Raw genomic sequence first — 18,999 nt, 5'->3', positions numbered from 1 at the left:
TAATTTTTCTGGGAGAAAAATGGACTAAGCACATGCATAAATGCACAAATAAAGAAATACAAATTACTAATATACAAATAAAAAATTTCATACAGACTTACTGGTATTAAAATAAATGCAAATTAATACAAACTTCAGATGACACTGTCTCATCTATCAAATAGGCAAACACAAGCTATTTGATTGGAGAGGTATGTGTTTTGGGACTCCAGGAGGGCATACTGCTCGAGAAGGAGAACCCAGCTATCCTCTCTGGAAGCAGTTTGTCTGTACTAAGACCTTTAACATTTCCATGACCTTTTGCATGGAAATACTTTACTCTGGAAATTTATATTTAAAAAATAACAAAACAAATGTGGAAACACTAACATAAATGTTTATGCATCATTATTTATAATAGCAAAAAGAGCAGCAAGCAATTTGGAACCAGGGATGAGGAATTTCTTCTACTTCTTGTTAGATACAGATGCTGCAGAATGCTCTGATGACATAGAAAGATGGTGACAGCTATGGTTAAGTGGGAAAAGAAGGATTCAGAGCAATTTATACTGTGTCATCCCATTTTATTTCATATATATAAAATCTATTTGCATTTAACATGAAATATATAACTTCCATAATGAACAAACTTTAAAAAGATGTTTTGTTTCCTATTTGTATTTGAAGAACTTCTGGTAAGAAGAACATATGCTGTAGAATGTAACACTTGGAAAGATCATTCTACACATAATGATGCTTGTTCTTGTTGAGGCAGAGCGACTGATGGGTGAACTGCAGCTCCAGAGGCAGAGCCCAGAGTGGTCAGCAAATATGCATGATGTAAGCTCACATCTGAGTTTAACATGCCATAAAGCAAAGATATGTAATAGCTTTTGTATTTGGTGGATGGAACATGGGTAGATTTTTACACACACACGCATACACACACACACACATTAGAAGAGCTAAAAACTGCCTGCCAGAGAAGTTTGGGGTAGGTAATGAGGAAAGACTAATGCTTTCATACTGATCAATATTAGCACTCATTAACTAAGGGTTAATAACTCAATGATACAAGCATCAAGTCATACATAATGGTTGCAGGTTGAAGTGACCTATTGGTTTAAATAAAATATAGTATTAAAAATTAATTTTACCCATTTTTTACCTTATTAAAGAAATGAGGATACTGGAAAATATAATATTAAATACATGGCATGCATTATATTTCTTTTCGACAGTTCTTGTTGGGCACTATAATTAAAATTTAATCATGTCATATTCCTGCTCACGATCTTTCAGTGTCTTCTTGTTACTCTTAGGATAGAGACCAAATCCTTAACATGGCCTATAAGGCCCTGAGGAGTCTTACCCTGGCCTGCCTCACCATTATTACCACTTCCAGATCTTCTCTTGATGTTTGAGATCCAACCAGTTGCCTTCTTTTAGTTCTCCAATATAGGATTTTTCTAGCTGCATACTGAAACTTAATAGTATGTCACAAAATAAGTTTAGTGAATTGAGACCAGCATCAAAAACCAGGATTGAATAGAAAATATAGTATATCACAAGCAAGAAGTGTAAATATTATTTTAGGTAAGTGCTTTTAATTTTGTGTGCTTGTTTACTGGATTATGTTGTGAAACTTATTTCTTATTAAAGTAAAAAAGTGTTTGAGAAACAATACTGTAACCCAGATTTCTCAAGTTTAGCACTGTTGACATTTTGGTTGGATAATTCTTTATTGTGGAGAGCTATCCTATTCTTTATAGGATGGTTAGCAGGATCTCTGGCCTCCACCCATTAGATGACAGTAGCACATCCCACCTCTATTATGACAATTCAAAATACCTCCAGACATTGACAAAGTCCCCAGTTGAGAACTATTGCTCTAACCCAGCATGTTTGACCCACAACAAAGCTTTTTCACAAGCTGTTTTCTCTTACTAAAAGGCGCTTGTTACCTCTTCTCTCCAGGTATCTTTCAGATCTCAGCTCAGTTGCACCCTCTTTGGGAAAGTCATCCTTCTATTACATGTTCTTATAAAATCATATGCTATACTTCAAGCACTTATCAATTTATAGTTTTCTCTGTTTACTTCTGTGATTAACATCTGCCTCACTCATAAGGCTGTTAGTTCCATGAAGTCAAGTATCATACCTGATTTTGCCACAATACAACATTAAACAAATATTTATTCAGTGTCTACTATGTGTTGATTCTGTACTGGATGCTAGGTGTTCATTGGTAGCCAAAAAAGCAAAATCCCTGCTCTCAAGTGCTTGACAGTCTTGTTGGGGAGAATTATAATACAGAAACATACCAACATTTAAGTACAAATTTAAAATCGAAATGTGCTAAAATGAAGATGTGTTTTGAGTTGGGAAGATAGAGTTGTCAGGAGAAGGAAGCACTGAGGATGTGAATGTGAATTTGAAGTGCCAGTAGGACACAGAAACATGAGAGCAGGGAAAGAGCATTCCAAGAACAAGTATCACTTACTTAAAAGCCTTTTAATATATTTCTAGGTTTTTAAAAATCATTATACTGTGAGAAGAATGCATCAGAGGAAATTAAGAGAAAAGAAGGGGACGTCACTGAAGAAGCCTTTCAGTCCAGTAGGAGACCACTCATGCCTTGGACTAAGGATTGTCATAGTGGAAATGGAAATAAGTGTATAAAATATAAGTACTTCCTAAGTACCTTGGATGCCAATTACCAGATTTGACATACTAAGTGCTTAGTAACTATTTGCTGATTTAATATCTATTGAGTGAATTCATTGAACATTACTAATAAATACATAAAAGCTTTAAGAAATTGACAATTTTTATTTTTGTCATATCTGCCTATTAAAGTTCAGTTAAAATTCTGAATTGTCTATAAAGAATTTCCCTATACTCTCTGACAAATTAATCTGTTATCACAGCTATATTCTTGCAGAAAATTCATTCTAGCTCCCTTGTAGCATTTATCACTGTTTCCCTTAAAAAAGATACTTATGTGTTCATCTGCCAAACTATGTTCTAGGTACAATGAAGGTTTATAATTTTTATTGCTTTAATTATCATATAATAGATTGTGCATAGGGGATTGTGCATAGGGTTGAATGATATGAACGTCAAGAAAAAAATCACTTGGGAAAATTTAGTCTCTGAAACTTGCTTTGATGACTCTTTCAATCAGAAATATCTCCCAAATGGACAGGAAATTATTTATGCTTTTATTTGAAGTTAAAGTTTATTTTGAGAAAGCAGTGTTTTAAAACATGTCTCAATCTCAGAAATACCAAAAGCAGGTTTCACTAATACAAATAGTTTTTGATGATTTGCTTTGCCATGGGAGCTAAAGGAACATACATATTTTTATTTCACTGTGATTATTAGCTAGGAATGGAATTGCTGGGTAAGATATTGTTTACCTCTGTAAGAGTTAAGTAAAACTACTTAATCTTTTTCCAAAGATATTTACCACTTTATGTTCTCACCGACCTTGTATGAAAGTTCCAGTTTCTCTACAACCTTGTCAACTTTCACTATGCCAGTCATTTAAATTTTAGCTATTTTACTGGATACAAGTGGTATATCACTGAAGCTTTAATTTGAAGTTTCCTAATAACTAATGATGTTGAACACTTTCTTATATCCTTATTAGGCATTCATTGATCTTCCTTTTTGAAGTGTCTGTTTGGGCCCTTTGCCAAACTAAAAAACCTTACTTTCCAACTTTATTGAAATACAATTGACATATATTGTGTAAGTTTAAGGTGTACAATGTGATGATTTGATACATGTATACGTTGCACAATGATTATCACAAAAATTAGTTAACATATCCATCACCTCACATAATTACACTTTTTTTTGTTTTGATGGTAGTAAGAGTATTTAAGATCTACAGTACAGTATCATTAACTATAGTCACCATAACTACTCATCTTATAACTGAAAGTTTGTACCCTTGGACCAGCATCACCTTGTTTTTTCTACTCTCCAGTCCTTGATAACGATGAATCTATCTCTAATTCTATGAGTTCGGGTTTTGTTAGATTCCACATATGAGTGAGATCACACACTATTTCTAAGGTGTCATTTAGCATAATGCCCTACAAGTCCATCCATATTTTACAAATGGCAAGATTTCCTACTTTTTACAGCTGAATAATATTCCATTGTGTATTTTCACTACAATTTCTTTATCCATTCATCTATCAATGGACATCTATGTTGTTTCCATGTCCTGGCTATTGTGAATGATGCTGCAATGTCATAGGAGTGCAGATATCTCTTCGAGATGGTGATTTAATTTCCTTTAGATATATACTCAAAGTGAGACTACTGGATCTTAGGGTAGTTCTAATTTTTTTGAGGAACTTCCATACTGTTTTCCATAGTGGGGTACTAATTCACATTCCTATAAATAGTGCACAAGGGTCCTTTTTCTCATATTCCTCACCAGAACTTATCTTTTATCTTTTTGATAACAGTCATTTTAACAAGTAAAGTGATTTCAACACTGTGGTTTTGATTGCATTTCCCTGGTGATTAATGATATTGATCACTTTTTCCATATACTCTTTTACAATTTGTATGTTTTCTTTGAAAAAATGTCTATTCAAGACCTTTGCCCATTTTAAAAATCAGTTTTTTTAAAAAAGATTTTATTTGTTTATTCATGACAGACACAGAGAGAGAGAGAGAGAGGCAGAGACGCAGGTAGAGGAAGAAGTAGGCTTCCATTCAGGGAGCCTGAGGGAGACTCGATACCCCGTCTCCAGGATCATACCCCGGGCTAAAGGTGGCGCCAAACCGCTGGGCTGCCCAAAAATCAGTTTTGTTTTTTTTTTCTATTGAATTGTATGAACTGTATGTTGTATTAATATCTTAACATCATTTCTTTTGCTGTGTAGAATCTTTTTAGTTTGAAGTAGTCCCATTTGTTTATTTTTGCCTTTGTTTTTTGTGGTTTTGGTGTTATAGCCATAAAATCATTGCCAAGGTCAATGTCAAGGAGGTTTTCCCCTATATTTTCTTCTAGGTATTTGATGGTTTCAAGTCTCATGTTTAAGTCTTTTAATCCATTTAGAATTAGTTTTGTTTGCTTTTTTTTATTTGAGTGAGGGAGAGAAAGAGAGAAAGAGAGAGCACAAGCAGAGACAGAAGCAGATGGAGAGAGAGAATCTGAAGCCAATTCTGTGCTGAGCATAGATAGAGCCCTATGCAATCCTCCATCTCCTGACTGCGAGATCATGATCTGAACTGAAACCAAGAATCAGACACTTGACTGAGCTACCCATGTACCCCTAGAGTTAGTTTTTGTTGACATCTTAAGATAGGGGTCCAATTTCATTCTTTTCTATGTGGTTATCCCTTTGCCAAATACTTTTAAAAATTATACTGCATGCCTTTGTATTATTGAATTATAGATATTCTTTATATAGTACAGATATATGTATTTGCCAGAGATATGTATTACAACTACTTTCCTCCAGTTTGTGATTTGCCTATTCATTTTCTTAATGGTAATTTTACCGAAGAGAAGTTTTTACTTTTGATAAAGCCCAATTTCAGAAGTTTTTCTTTTTATGGTAAAAGTCTTCTGTGATGTGTCCAGCAATTGCTGGATCATATAATAGTTCTAGTTTTAACTTTTTGAGGAACCAATTGGCTGCCCCTATTGGTGGTAGCACCAGTTTGCATTCTCACCAGCAGTGCAAGAGGGTTCCTTTTTCTCCACATGTTCATCAACTCCTGCTCTTTCTTGTGTTGTTGATTTTAGCCATTTTGGTAGGTGTGAGGTTATATCTCATTGTAGTTTTGATTTGCAATCCTCTGATGGTAAGTGATGTTGAACATCTTTCATGTGTCTGTTGCCATATCTATGTCTTATTTGGAGAAATGTCTGTTCATTTTTTAATTGAAAAGTTTGGGTTTTGGCTGTTGAGTTGTATACATGCTTTATATATTTCAGATACTAATCCTTTATCAGATATGTCATTTTCAAATATCTTCTCCCATTCAGAGGTTGCCTTTTAGTTTTGTTGATTATTTCCTTTGCTGTGCAGAAGATTTTTATTTTGATGTAGTCCTGATAGTTTATTTTTGCTTTTGTTTCCCTTGCACCAGGAGACATATCTAGAAAAAAGTTGTTACAGCCGATGCTGAAGTTAGTGCCTGTATTCTATTCCAGGATTTTTTTGTTTCAGGTCTTATTAGGTCTTTCATCCATTTTGAATCTATTTTTATGTATGGTATAATATAGAGGTCCAGTTTCTTTCTTTTTCGTATTACCATCCAGTTTTCTCGACACTATTTGTTGAAGAGACTGTGTTTATTACCATTGCTTATTCTTTTCTGCTTTGTCAAAAATTAATTGATTCTATAATTGTGGGTTCATTTCTGGATTTTCTACTCTGTTCCATTGATCTATGTGCCTATTTTTGTGCCAGTTCCATACTGTTTTGATTACCACAGTTTTGTAATATAACTTGAAGTCTTAAATTGTGATGCCTCCAGTTTTGCTTTTTTTATTCAAGACTGCTTTGGCTACTTGGAGTCTTTTGTGGTTCCATACAAATTTTAAGATTGTATCTTCTAGTTCTGTGAAAAATCTTGGTAATTTGAAAGGGATTGCATTAAATGTATAGATCACTTTGGGCAATATAGACATTTTTAACAATATTTGTTCTTCCAATTCATAAACATGGAATATTTTTCCATTTCTTTGTATTGTCTTGAATTTCTTTCATCAGTTGTACTGTTTTCAGAATACAGATCTTTCACCTCTTTGGTAAGTTTATTCCTAGGTATCTAATTGTTTTTGATGTAATAGTAAATTGGAATATTTTCTCAATTTTTATTTCTGCTGATTTAAATACAATAGGTTTTTGTACATTTATTTTGTATCCTATGACTTTACTGAATTTATCAATTGTGGTAGTTTTTTTGGTGGATTTTTGGGATTTTGGTTGTCTGATTGCTGTGGCTAAGACTTCCTAGTACTATGTTGAATAAGGGTGGTGAGAGTGAACATCTTTGTCTTGTTCTGACCTTAAGGGAAAAAACCTCTGTTTTTCCCCATTGAGGATGATGTAAGCTGTGGATTTTCCGTATATGGCCTTTATTATGTTGAGGCATGTTTCCTCTAAAATACTTTGTTGAAGCTTTTTACCATGAATGGATATTTTTCTATTACCTTTTTAAAAATTATCTTTAAGATATGTAGTGATGGGACACATGAAACAGCCTTTGGACCACCAGATTCAGCAGAGTGAAAGCTGGTAATCAAGCTTATTTCCTCATCTGTGGATAAGGTAACACTACAACTGAAAAGTTCCTAGGAGTAAATGAAATAACAAATGTAAAACACCTGTAACAACACCTAGCATGTATTAGGGATTCAATGAATTGCACTAAGAGACTTAATATCCTTATTTGTAAAATATGCTCTCAGAGTAAGGTTGTGAGTGTGTAGAAAGAGGTACATAAATAACATGATTAGCGCACGGCATGTCCTTTTAATACAGACCCAGAATATAAGCTTTAAGTGCTTGTTGAACCTATAAATCATGCTATGGTTATAGAAGATGGAAAGAAACCTATAGACACTTTCTTGGAGTTCTATTTTTTTGCTTAAAATCTACATCATGCTTCTGTAATGGAAGGCTTGGTTATTTATTTATTTAGTCAGTTAGTTGCTTTTCAAAAAGCCTAGCAGTGAGCCAGTGCTATATTAAAATAAGATGGAAAAGAAAGACAAGATGGGACACATGAAACAGCCTTTGGGCCACCAGATTCGGCAAAGTGAAAGCTGGTAATCAGAGAGTAACAATTTTAAATTCTTTCTTTGTACCTAAGTGATCATCAAATGAGGAGATCAGATAGTTATAGTCTCTTAGGAATTTCACATATTAAATTAATAAATGGTTACCTAGCATAATTAATATTTGCAAAATATTCACATTTCCATTATATCAAGGATTAGGGTTCATCACGATTTTCCCAGAATGTTGTCTACAGCCATACCACCCTGAACGCACCCGATCTTGTCTGTTCTCAGAAGCTAAGCAAGGTCGGGCCTGGTTAGTACTTGGATGGGAGATTTTCCCAGAATGTGATGCGTAGTCATCACCATTAATATAACCAAATAAATATCTAAGATAAGAAAGACATAGGGTACCTAGGTGCCTCAGTCATGAGCTGATCTTGGCTCAGCTCAGGGCTGGATCTCAGGGTCATGCATTCAAGCTCTGTGTTGGGCTCCAATGCCCAGTGTGGAGCCCACTTTAAAGGAAGGAAGAGAGAGAAAGAAAGATCCTCACACTTTTCACTTCAGCTCACACATTATTGATCAAAAATATCATACCCATGAATAACTTCCAATGTGTGGAAAAGAGAATACTGATGAGCAGCAGTAATATTTACCACAAATTTAAAATTCCATTTTGAATATAATAAAAAGCAATAGGTATTAATTGCATGGTTCCTTCATTCTCTTTACTTAAGGGCCATAAGAGAAATTCCAACTTCAGATTAAAGGGTAGTTGATATAAATTCATTCAATCCTTATATTTCCCTGACTACATGCCACCATTTCTAAATGTTTTATACATATTTACTCATTTATTTTTCAGTATAATCTTAAGAGGTTGATATTACTATCCCCACTTTATAGATGATGAAATTAAGGTACAGAGAAGGTTAGTAAGTTGTTTGCCCAATGTCACACAACTGCAATCATACCCAGACAATCTGTCCCCAGAATCCATGCGTAGCTTCTCAGAGTGGGCCCTTAAAATTATTTTTTAAATTTTTTTATTTTTTTAATTTTTATGGCAATATATTTAGTTGCATAGTTCAGTAAGAATCTGTTCTCTTTGTAACAGGTATAATTGGAAAATTGGTTATATTATCAAGGAGTGCTAGAATGCTATATTTGCTCAGGTTTTTGTACTTGTAAGGAAGGGTCTTTTTTCTTTTCTTATCTTATCTTTTCTTTTCTTTTCTTTTCTTTTCTTTTCTTTTCTTTCTTTTCTTTTCTTTTCTTTTCTTTTCTTTTCTTTTCTTTTCTTTTCTTTTTTTTCTTTCTTCCACCACCCCTCTCTCTCCGACCCCCCTTCTTTCTTTTAGAAGTGACCTTCCTTACACACTTGGTAAGGATGCTGGGAATATTGTAAAAAAGATATTAGGCTGATACATTTCCAGGGGGCTTTATTGGCTCCATAAAGTAAATTTTAGTATTTAAGCTGTCTAGTCATATCTGAGTCTATGCACACCTCTGTCAATTATAATGACTATTTTTCAAAGAACTGTGTTTACTAACTACCACAATTGATAAATTCAGTAAAGTCATAGGATACAAAATAAATGTACAAAAATCTATTGTATTTAAATCAGCAGAAATAAAAATTGAGAAAATATTCCAATTTACTATTACATCAAAATGTAAATGTAATTACAAAATTGCTATTACATCAAAAACAATTAGATACCTAGGAATAAACTTACCAAAGAGGTGAAAGATCTGTACTGTGAAAACAGTACAACTGATGAAAGAAATGTACACACAGAACTGTGTGATGAAAGTTGTGGTGTTACCTTATCCACACAGTTTAACTATTTTTTAAAGAACCCATTTGAGCTGGGTATTTCACAAGTTGTCTTCAACCCTCATGAAATGTTTGTGTCAGAAAGAAACCATTAGGTGGGAAGGCCACTGCTGGACTTGAAAAGATTCTTTACAATGCAGCAAAATGTTTCAATGCTGCATATATTAAAAGCATCCTATTCATTTCATATTTTTTGCCACATTTCTATATATGACCCTCACATATAAGTAACTCTGTTGCTCAGTGTTTGATCTTCATCCAACAAAGTTTGAGTCAAAACCCCAAAATGTATCATTTTCCTCTTTTAAGAGGAAATTCTTAAATTTTCACAGTTGCATGGGACAAAAAGAAAGAAAATATACAAATCAGTTATATGTTTTCAGTTGACTTATAGCTTGTTTTTCCTATCTTTTGCACGTTAATACTAATAGCAAGTGATAATTAATTCATTCAAAAGACAAAATGGAAAATCATAAGTAATTTCTTATTGTCCAAACATAATTTGATTTTCTCAATTCTGCTTTTTCAAGAACCAAATTCTACATCAGATGCCATCTGCTAACTGAATGATTTGATCATCTATGCTAGGAGATGGCAAATACAGCTTGCAAGTCGAATCTGACCTGCTCCCTATTTTTATAAATAAAGTTTTATTTGAGCACAGCCACTACATTTATGTATTGTCTATGCTGCTTTTGCACTACAATGGTGGAGTTGAGTTGCTGTGACAGAGACAGTCTGACATAAAAAGCCTAGATTACTTACTATGTGGCCCTTTTCAGGAAAAACATTTTCCCCCCAAACTCTGGTCTGTGAAGATGATACCAGGTGCTGAACTGCTGACAATAAGTAAGGTATTTTGAATGTTCTTTATCCTGTTGTCAATATTTCATTTCATCTTGCCAATCACTACTCACTAATACATGCTTAAAGAAGAGTCAAGTGAAAACACAGTGAACAGAGCCTCTTAGTCCCAGTAGATAATCAAAGCCCACTTCCGTGATATAATTGACCTCACTCTCAAATGATGACCATCAATATAAAACTTGCTATTAAGCATTTTTGTTTTATGCTGCTCTGTCAGGCTCTAGTCCTACTTCTACTTATGCCTGTTATAAGTATTTCTCAATCTAAGATACGCAATGCTGAGACAGAGTTCCATCTTACAGTCTAAATGAGATGAGTATTTAAACTGCTAATAATAAAAGAAGAAATCAGAATTCCTTTGCAGCTAGATATTTTGTTATCTACTTGCCCTATAAATTTTGATGGAAATTGCAGATCACAAAACTTTAAGAAAAAGAATTGTAATGAAACTTATTTACCAGGAAGTTGTGTCAAAGAGTTTGCTTTAAAAGACATCCTGTTTAATTTTGGGTGAGGGAAAATGGTGAATAATTTTAGACATCCTTCTCTTAATAGCCACAAGCCAAGCTTAATTAAGGAGACAAAATATTAGTTTGCAAAGATAAACAGAATCAATGCTTAATGTTATCTTTTTTTTTTCTTTTTGCTCTGAGTTCAACATACCAGCTGGCTTGAACTGTGGGTGACATACATAATTAAAACTTAAAATAAAGACTAGAGAATCTTACTTATCTGGCTTTCTATTCCTTTTTATGTTGCCCAAATAACAACCCTGTCATCATCTTTGCATAATAAATCAAGCAGAAATTCCTGCTGATATGATGAATATTTTATTTTTTCAGTCTTGACCATTGCTCTATCTTCTGCAAGTATAGAGGTAAATTAATGAAGCAAGTTGCTAAAAATAGTAAGTCTTATTAACTAATTAGGTGATCATGAAGAGGTGAAAATTCAATATCTAAAGTTGATATACTATCATTTATTTTTTTTGACTGAACTGATTGATATCCAATCAAGACAATACTGTCAAACTACTATTTTTTTCCCAATTTTTTTATTATGAAAAATTTCACGCATGCAGGACAACTGAACAAAAATAAATGCCCATCATCAAGATTCAGCAATTGGTAATGGCCATATTTGCAGTTGCTTGCTTTATTGCTAGTATTCCTAAATCTAGAATAGTCTCCAAGCAACATTTAGGTACTTAATTACATTGACTTTTTAAAAAGATCAAGTAAGTTTTCTCATAGATTGTCCTACATTTTGAAAGTATCTGTTTGTTTCTTTTTAGTGTTTTTACTGTTTTTCTTTATCCCCTATCCCCTATTTCTGGAAAACTGAAACGTGTATCTAAAAAACCAGATTCACAATAAATGTTTTGGAAGATAGTATTTCATAGGTAATGGTGTGTATTTTGCTTTGCCTCTTATCAAGAGGCACACGATGTCAGATTATCCCAGTACTAGTGATGCTAAGTTTGATCACTAATAGATTTGATGATCAGTAGACCTCCATATTGAAAGACATATTTTCCTTTGGCAGCATGTGTATATCTTATATTCCAATGACTATTGACCAATGATTTTAACCTTTTTAGAAATAGTCTTTGCCTGGATTGATTTCATTGAGGGTGGTGAGAAAACTATGATATGTAATATTATTGTAGTTTATATACTCATTACCTAATATTCTTTTCTGAAAAAAATTTTTCCTCCTAAAAATTGATCACATCCTTCCCTTTAGTTTAACCAGCTATCAGAATAAGGAATTGGTGTAATAGCAAGATAACTAAATATTCCAGTTTATCCTCAACAGTTCTGGGTATGTCTTTTTCCCAGCATAAATATTATTGTGCTCCATTCAGTCTAAAAAATTAGTCTAAAAATATTATAAGATCATTCCATGATTAGTCACCTTGAATTTCTCTCTCTCCATTTCTTTTTTCATTATGAGAATGCTATGCTTTTTTATTCAATGTTTTACAAAAAAAGTTATGCTTTTTTTATATCCAAATCTTTTATATTCAAAGATTATAAAAATTATTCCATTTGAAATACACAGATCCTTTTTCTCTCATTACAAATTTTATGTGTATTTCAGTACATCATATTTCCTCTGAGTATCCAATTATATTGTGTATATGTGGGTTTTTCTTTTTAATTTTAGTTAGTTAACATACAATATGATATTAGTTTCTGGAGTAGAATTCAGTGATTGATCACTTACACACAACACCCAGTGTTCATCACAAGTGCCCTCCTTAGTACCCAATATCCATCTAGCCCATCCCTCACCCATCTCCCTCCATCAACCCTGTTTTTTTTCTATCAATAACAGTCTCTTATGATTTGTTTATCTTCCCCCTTCCCATATGTTTATCTGTTTTCTTTCTCAAATTCCACAAAAAGTGAGATCATATGGTATTTTTCTTTCTCTAACTGACTTATTTCACTTTGCTTAATACACTCTAGCTCCATCCATATCATTGCCGATGGCAAGATTTCATTCTTTTTGATGGCTAAGTAATATTCCATTGTGTGTGTGTGTGTGTGTGTGTGTGTGTGTGTGTGTACACACACACATACAGTCTCTCCATTGTTTGGCTATTGCTGATAATGCTACTATAAACAATGGGGTGCATGTACCCCTTCAGATCTGTATTTTTGTATCCTTTGGGTAAATACCTAGTAGTGCAATTGCTGAGTCACAGAGTAGTTCTGTTTTTAACTTTTTGAGGAACCTCCCTATTGTTCTACAGAGTGGCTGCACAAGTTTGCATTCCCACCAACAATACAAGAGGGTTCCCTTTCTCCTCATCCTCACAAACATCTGTTGTTTCTTATATTGTTAATTTTAGCCATTCTGACAGATGTGAGGTGATTTCTCATCTTGGTTTTAACTTCTATTTTCCTGATGATGAGTGACATTGAACACCTTTTTTTGTGTCTCTTAGCCACCTGGGCGTCTTCTTTGGAAAAGTATCTATTCATGCCTTCTGCCCATTTCTTAACTGGATTATTTGGTATTTTTTTGATGTTGAGTTTGATAAGTTCGTTATAGATTTTGGATACTAACCTTGTATCAGATATATAATTTACAAGTATCTTCTCCCATTCTGCAAGCTTTTAGTTTTGTTGATTGTTTCCTTCACTATGCAGAAGCTTCTTATCTTGATGAGGTCCCTTTTGTCTTACTATTTTTGGTGAAGTTGTACGTGTGATTGATTCCTTGATTTCTTTTTCTTTTGCTTCATTATTGGTGTATAGAAATGCAACAGATTTCTGAACATTGGTTTTATAACCTGCAACTTTGCTGAATTCATGTATGACATGGAGTCTTTCAGATTTTCTACATGATAGAGTATCATGTTGTCTGCAAATAGTGAAAGTTTGACTTCTTTGCTGATTTGGATGTCTTTTATTTCTTTTTGTTGTCTGTTTGCTGAAGTTAAGATTTGTAGTACTATGTTAAATAGTAATGTCAAGAGTGGACATCCTTGTGTTTTTCTTGACTGTAGGGAAAGGCATTCAGTTTTTCCCCATTGAGTATATTAGCTGTGGCTCTTTCATATATGGCCTTTATGATGTTGAGGTGTGTTCCATCTACCTCAGCTCTGTTGAGGGTTTTTTTTTATCAAGAATGAATGCTGTATTTTGTCAAATGCTTTTTCTTTTATCAATGTGGTACACCATGTTGATTGATTTGAAAATACTGAACCACCTCTGCAACCTAGGAGTAAATCCCACCTGATCATGGTGAATAATTCTTTCAATGTACTGTTGAATTCAATTTGCTAGTATTGTATTAAGAATTTTTGCATCAACGTTCATTAGTGATATTGGCCTGTAATTATCCCTTTTAGTGGGATCTTTGTCTGGTTTTGGAATCAAGGTAATGCTGGCTTCATCGAATAAGTTTGGAAATTTCCATTCCATTTCTATTTTATATATATATATATTAATTCTATTTATTGGAAGCTCACTCTGGGCCAATGAAGAAAAAAAAATAGAAACACAATAAATAGAAATTTGACTTGTTGAAAAGCTAACATGTCAACTGACACAGGGCTACTTACATTTTACTGCCCAGAACAAGCACAGCAACCCCACTATATATCTTTAATGTTTCACTCTGCTAGACAATAAGCCTGGGACTCCTTAGCAGAATCCTAAATCTCTCAAAGTAATATGTTTTCTTTCAAATGCATGGTATCAATACCTCTTAAATAGTCATTGTTTTCTACTTTTGTCTGCAAGATATACCTTCCTCTCTGTTAAGGATATTGTGGTCTTCTCTCTTCTCTCAATGCCTGAGGTCACTCCCTGTTCACTATGAAATGTAAGATCTTCTCAAAGATCTTATTCTATATATAAAAAAAAGAAGAACTTACTCTATGATCATGTATAATTATAAATTTTCAATTTTCAGTGTCAGGGAATATGGATACCATGGTCATCCAGTGGTTGACCAGTATGCATTCCTCATCTTTCTTCTTGAAATATTGTTCCTATGAAGGATGAAAACCTTTTTATATAAATTTATTTTTTATTGGTGTTCAATTTGCCAACATATAGAATAACACCCAGTGCTCATCCCATCAAGTGCCCCCCTCAGTGCCCGTCACCCAGTCACCCCCACCCCCCGCCCACCTCCCCTTCCACCACCCCTAGTTCGTTTCCCAGAATTAGGAGAACAGTTTGAGGAGAATAGGTATTAATGCCTCTTGAAATGGTAGATCTCCCTTGGGAAACCTTCTGGCCCTGGACTCTTACGTCTTGGGAGATTTTTGATGACTGCTTCAATTTATGTGCTGGTTATGGGTCTGTTCAAATTTTTTATTTCTTTCTCTTTCAGTTTTGGTAGTTTGTAAGTTTCTAGGAATTTGTCCATTTCTTCCAAACTGCCCAATTTGTTGCCACACAATTTTTCATAGTATTCTCTTAGAACCGCTTATGTTTCTGTGGTGTTGGTTGTGATCCCTCTCCCTTCATTTGTGATTTTATCTATTTGGATCCTTTCTCTTTTCTTTTTGGCTGGCTAGGGGCTTATCAATTTTATTAGCTATTTTGAAGAACCAGCTTTTAATTTTGTTGATCTGTTCTACTGGATTTGTTTGTTTCCATATTGAAATTTTTTTCTTGTGGTTGACTTCAAGTTTCACAGTATTGTCATCTGAAAATATGCATGGTAGGATCTCAAACTTTTTTGTACTTCTTGAGAGCTGATTTGTGACCCAGTATGTGATCTATTCTGGAGAATGTCCTGTGTGCACTCGAAAAGAATGTGTATTCTGCTGCCTTAGGCTGAAATGTTTTGAATATATCTATTAAATTCATCTGGTCCAGTGTTTCATTCAAAGCCATTGTTTCTTTGTTGATTTTCTGCTTAGATAATCTGTTCACTGCTGTAAGTGGAGTGTTAATATGGTTTAAAATTTTGTATGAGTTCTTTTTTTTCTTTAAGATATTGTCTAAGGATGAATGGTCAGAACACTGGATCAAAAGTAACTTAAACACTGTCTAGCAAAAAAATACCACAAATAAAGTAGAAATGAATGATAAACTTGGGGGGGGAATGCTTGCAGTTTTCATCATAGACAAATGGTTAATACTCCAAAAAAAAGTGTTGCTAGACAGAGAAAATATAAAAAACAACAAAGAACACAAGAGAGATATAAACAGTTCACCTAGAAAAGAAATGCAAATGACTCTTAGTATATGAAAATAGGCTGGGGATCCCTGGGTGGCGCAGCGGTTTGGCGCCTGCCTTTGGCCCAGGGCGCGATCCTGGAGACTCGGGATCGAATCCCACGTCGGGCTCCCTGCATGGAGCCTGCTTCTCCCTCTGCCTGTGTCTCTGCCTCTCTCTCGCTCTCTGTGACTATCATGAATAAATAAATAAAATCTTAAAAAAAAAAAAAGAAAATAGGCTTAGCTTATTCACTGGAAGTCAAATATAAATTAAAACTGATTAGTGGTACAATATTTGATTTTTCCCAGTGGCAAAAATCCAAAAGTGTGACAGTGTACTCTACCAGCAAGGCTGGATAGAGACAATCATTTATATTGTAGGTGATAATGAAAAATAGTATAATTCTCTATGGAGAAGAATAGGCAATATCTAGCAAAATTCTACATTTACTTATACTGTCACACAGATAATCCAGAATCTCTTTTTCTCAAGACCCTTAATTTAATCACCTCTCTAATCGCTCTTTGGATGTGTAAGTTTCTGGAAGTTCTTAAGCTCTGGAGATCATGATATAGACATCTTGGGGGGTCACTTTCTATCTACCACACAGGATCATAAACAAGTAGATGAATTTAACAATAAATATGAAAGGATTGAAGTCAAACAGAATATCTTCTCCTTTTATTTATTTTTTTTTTTTTTTAAAGATTTTATTTATTTATTCATGATAGTCACAGAGAGAGAGAGAGAGGCAGAGACACAGGCAGAGGGAGAAGCAGGCTCCATGCACCGGGAGCCCGATGTGGGATTCGATCCCGGGTCTCCAGGATCGCGCCCTGGGCCAAAGGCAGGCGCCAAACCGCTGCGCCACCCAGGGATCCCCTATCTTCTCCTTTTAGAACACAATTAAGAAAAAATAATCAATGAGTAAATGACCAATGGGAAATCCTCAAAATGATCAGTACACTTCTAAATTGTCCTTAAGTCAAAGAAGATATTGCAAGAAAAATTAGAAAATATTTGGAACTAATTGCAAAGAAAACAACTCCATTTCAAAATTTGTGGAAAACAGTTAAAGCACTGTTTATAACTTTTAAGGCTTATATTAATAAAATGGAAGAGTACACAATCAATGATCTAAACTTCCATTACAAGAAGTTAAAAAAAGAACAAATAAAAAATAAGGCAAGGAAATGCATAAAGATGAGAAAAAACTTATATAAGAGAAAAATAGAGATCAATAAAATTCTACAAAATGCATAATCCACTAGTTCTAAAAGCTCTCAGCCAAATGTAAATATTAGGGTAAAAGAAGGAAACATTCAGCTAATCTCATACTTAGTAGTGAAAGACTAAATAATCTCCCACTCTAAGACTGGGAATAAGGCAAGTACGTCTGCCACATTTATTTTATTCTACATTATGTTGGAAGTCCTAAACTGTGCAGTAAAGCAAGGAAAATAAATAAATACACACAGACACACACAGGAAAGAAAGACATAAAACTGTTTTTACTTTGTGGATAGCATCATGATGTATTTAAAAATTCCTAAGGATGCTACTGGGGAAAAAAAAAAAAAAAAGCTACTCTAACTTTTGAGTAAATATAACAGCATCACATGATAACCCAAGACTAGTATACCAAAATCAGTTGGTCTAGATAGTAGCAATGAAAATACAATAGCATTAAAAATATATATGATGCAAAGAGATAATTTTAAGAACATGTATAATACCTGTACAATAAAATTTGAAAGATTGCTGAATGAAGTTAAAGGGGACATATATAATTGAAGAATCATACAAAGTTCATGAATTGGAAGACTAAATATTGTTAAAGTATTGATTCTCTCCAAATTTATTTATAAATTTGACACAATCCCAAGTAAAATCTCAATAGACACTTTAAAGAAATTGTCAGACTGGTTCTACAGCTTATAAGGGAATGCAAAGCATATAGAATATAAAATTTTGAAAAAGAAGAATGCATTTGGAGGATTTATACACCCTGACTTTAAATAATAAACAAGATAGTATGATATTAGCATCAATATAGATATTTAGATCAATGTTATGGAATTGGGAGTTGAGAAGTAGTTGTATAATTATATGGTAAATTAGTTTTGACAAATTTCCAAAATGAGGGGTGCCTGGGTGGGTTGGCTGGTTAAGTGTCTGCCTTTGGCTCAGGTTGTGATTCCCAGGTCCTGGGATCAATCTCCCTTTCCCTCTGCCTGCTGCTTCCTCTGCTTGTGCTCTCTCTCTTTCTCTGTCAAATAAACAAATAAAATATTTTTTTAAAGTTTAAAAAAATTATAAAAGGAATTGATGGGGGAGAATTTGTCTTTTCAATAAATGGTGTTGGGATAACTGGATATCCATATGGGAAAAAGAGGGCTTTGGCATTTTCCTGACACCGTACACAAAATTTGATTCAAAATAGATTATGAACCTCAACATGAGGGTTTTATTTTTTATTTTTTATTTTTTTTTAACATGAGGGTTTTAAAAGCATAAAACTTCTAGAAAAAGACATATGAGAAAATCTTTGAATCTTGGGTAAGGCCAAAGTAGTGTAGATAGGACACGAAATATAAGAGTCACAAAAAAAAAAAAAAAAAAAAAAAAAAAAAAAAAAAAAAGAGTCACAAAAGAAAATAATTAATAATTAAATTTCCCCAAAATTAAAAACTTGTGCTTGTCAGAAAGTTCCTTTAGGAAAATTAAATGGCAAGTCACAGATGGTGAGAAAATATTTGCAAAATGTACATGTTCCAAATTACTTGGATTCGGAATATACAAAGAAGTCTTACAAGGACGCCTGGTGGCTCAGCAGTTGAGCGTCTGCCTT

General features: G+C 33.8%; 2 long non-coding RNA genes across 2 annotated transcripts in view; one reads left to right on the top strand and one right to left on the bottom strand.

Moving 5' to 3' along the window:
• The window catches only part of LOC140631886 (uncharacterized), a 158,603-nt gene extending 155,796 nt beyond the window's left edge, over window positions 1–2,807 (top strand). The window contains exon 3 of the long non-coding RNA XR_012029407.1: window positions 2,509–2,807. This is a non-coding gene — a long non-coding RNA (uncharacterized lncRNA). The remainder of the gene's footprint in view (window positions 1–2,508) is intronic.
• LOC140631887 (uncharacterized) overlaps window positions 1–18,999 on the bottom strand; it is a 114,031-nt gene that overhangs the window by 63,727 nt on the left and 31,305 nt on the right. The gene's annotated exons all lie outside the window — the stretch shown is intronic.

Source organism: Canis lupus, chromosome 4 (genome assembly GCF_048164855.1).
Source record: "Canis lupus baileyi chromosome 4, mCanLup2.hap1, whole genome shotgun sequence".
In the NCBI taxonomy this organism is placed as follows: domain Eukaryota; kingdom Metazoa; phylum Chordata; class Mammalia; order Carnivora; family Canidae; genus Canis; species Canis lupus.
This window is presented reverse-complemented; position numbering and strand designations above follow the sequence as displayed.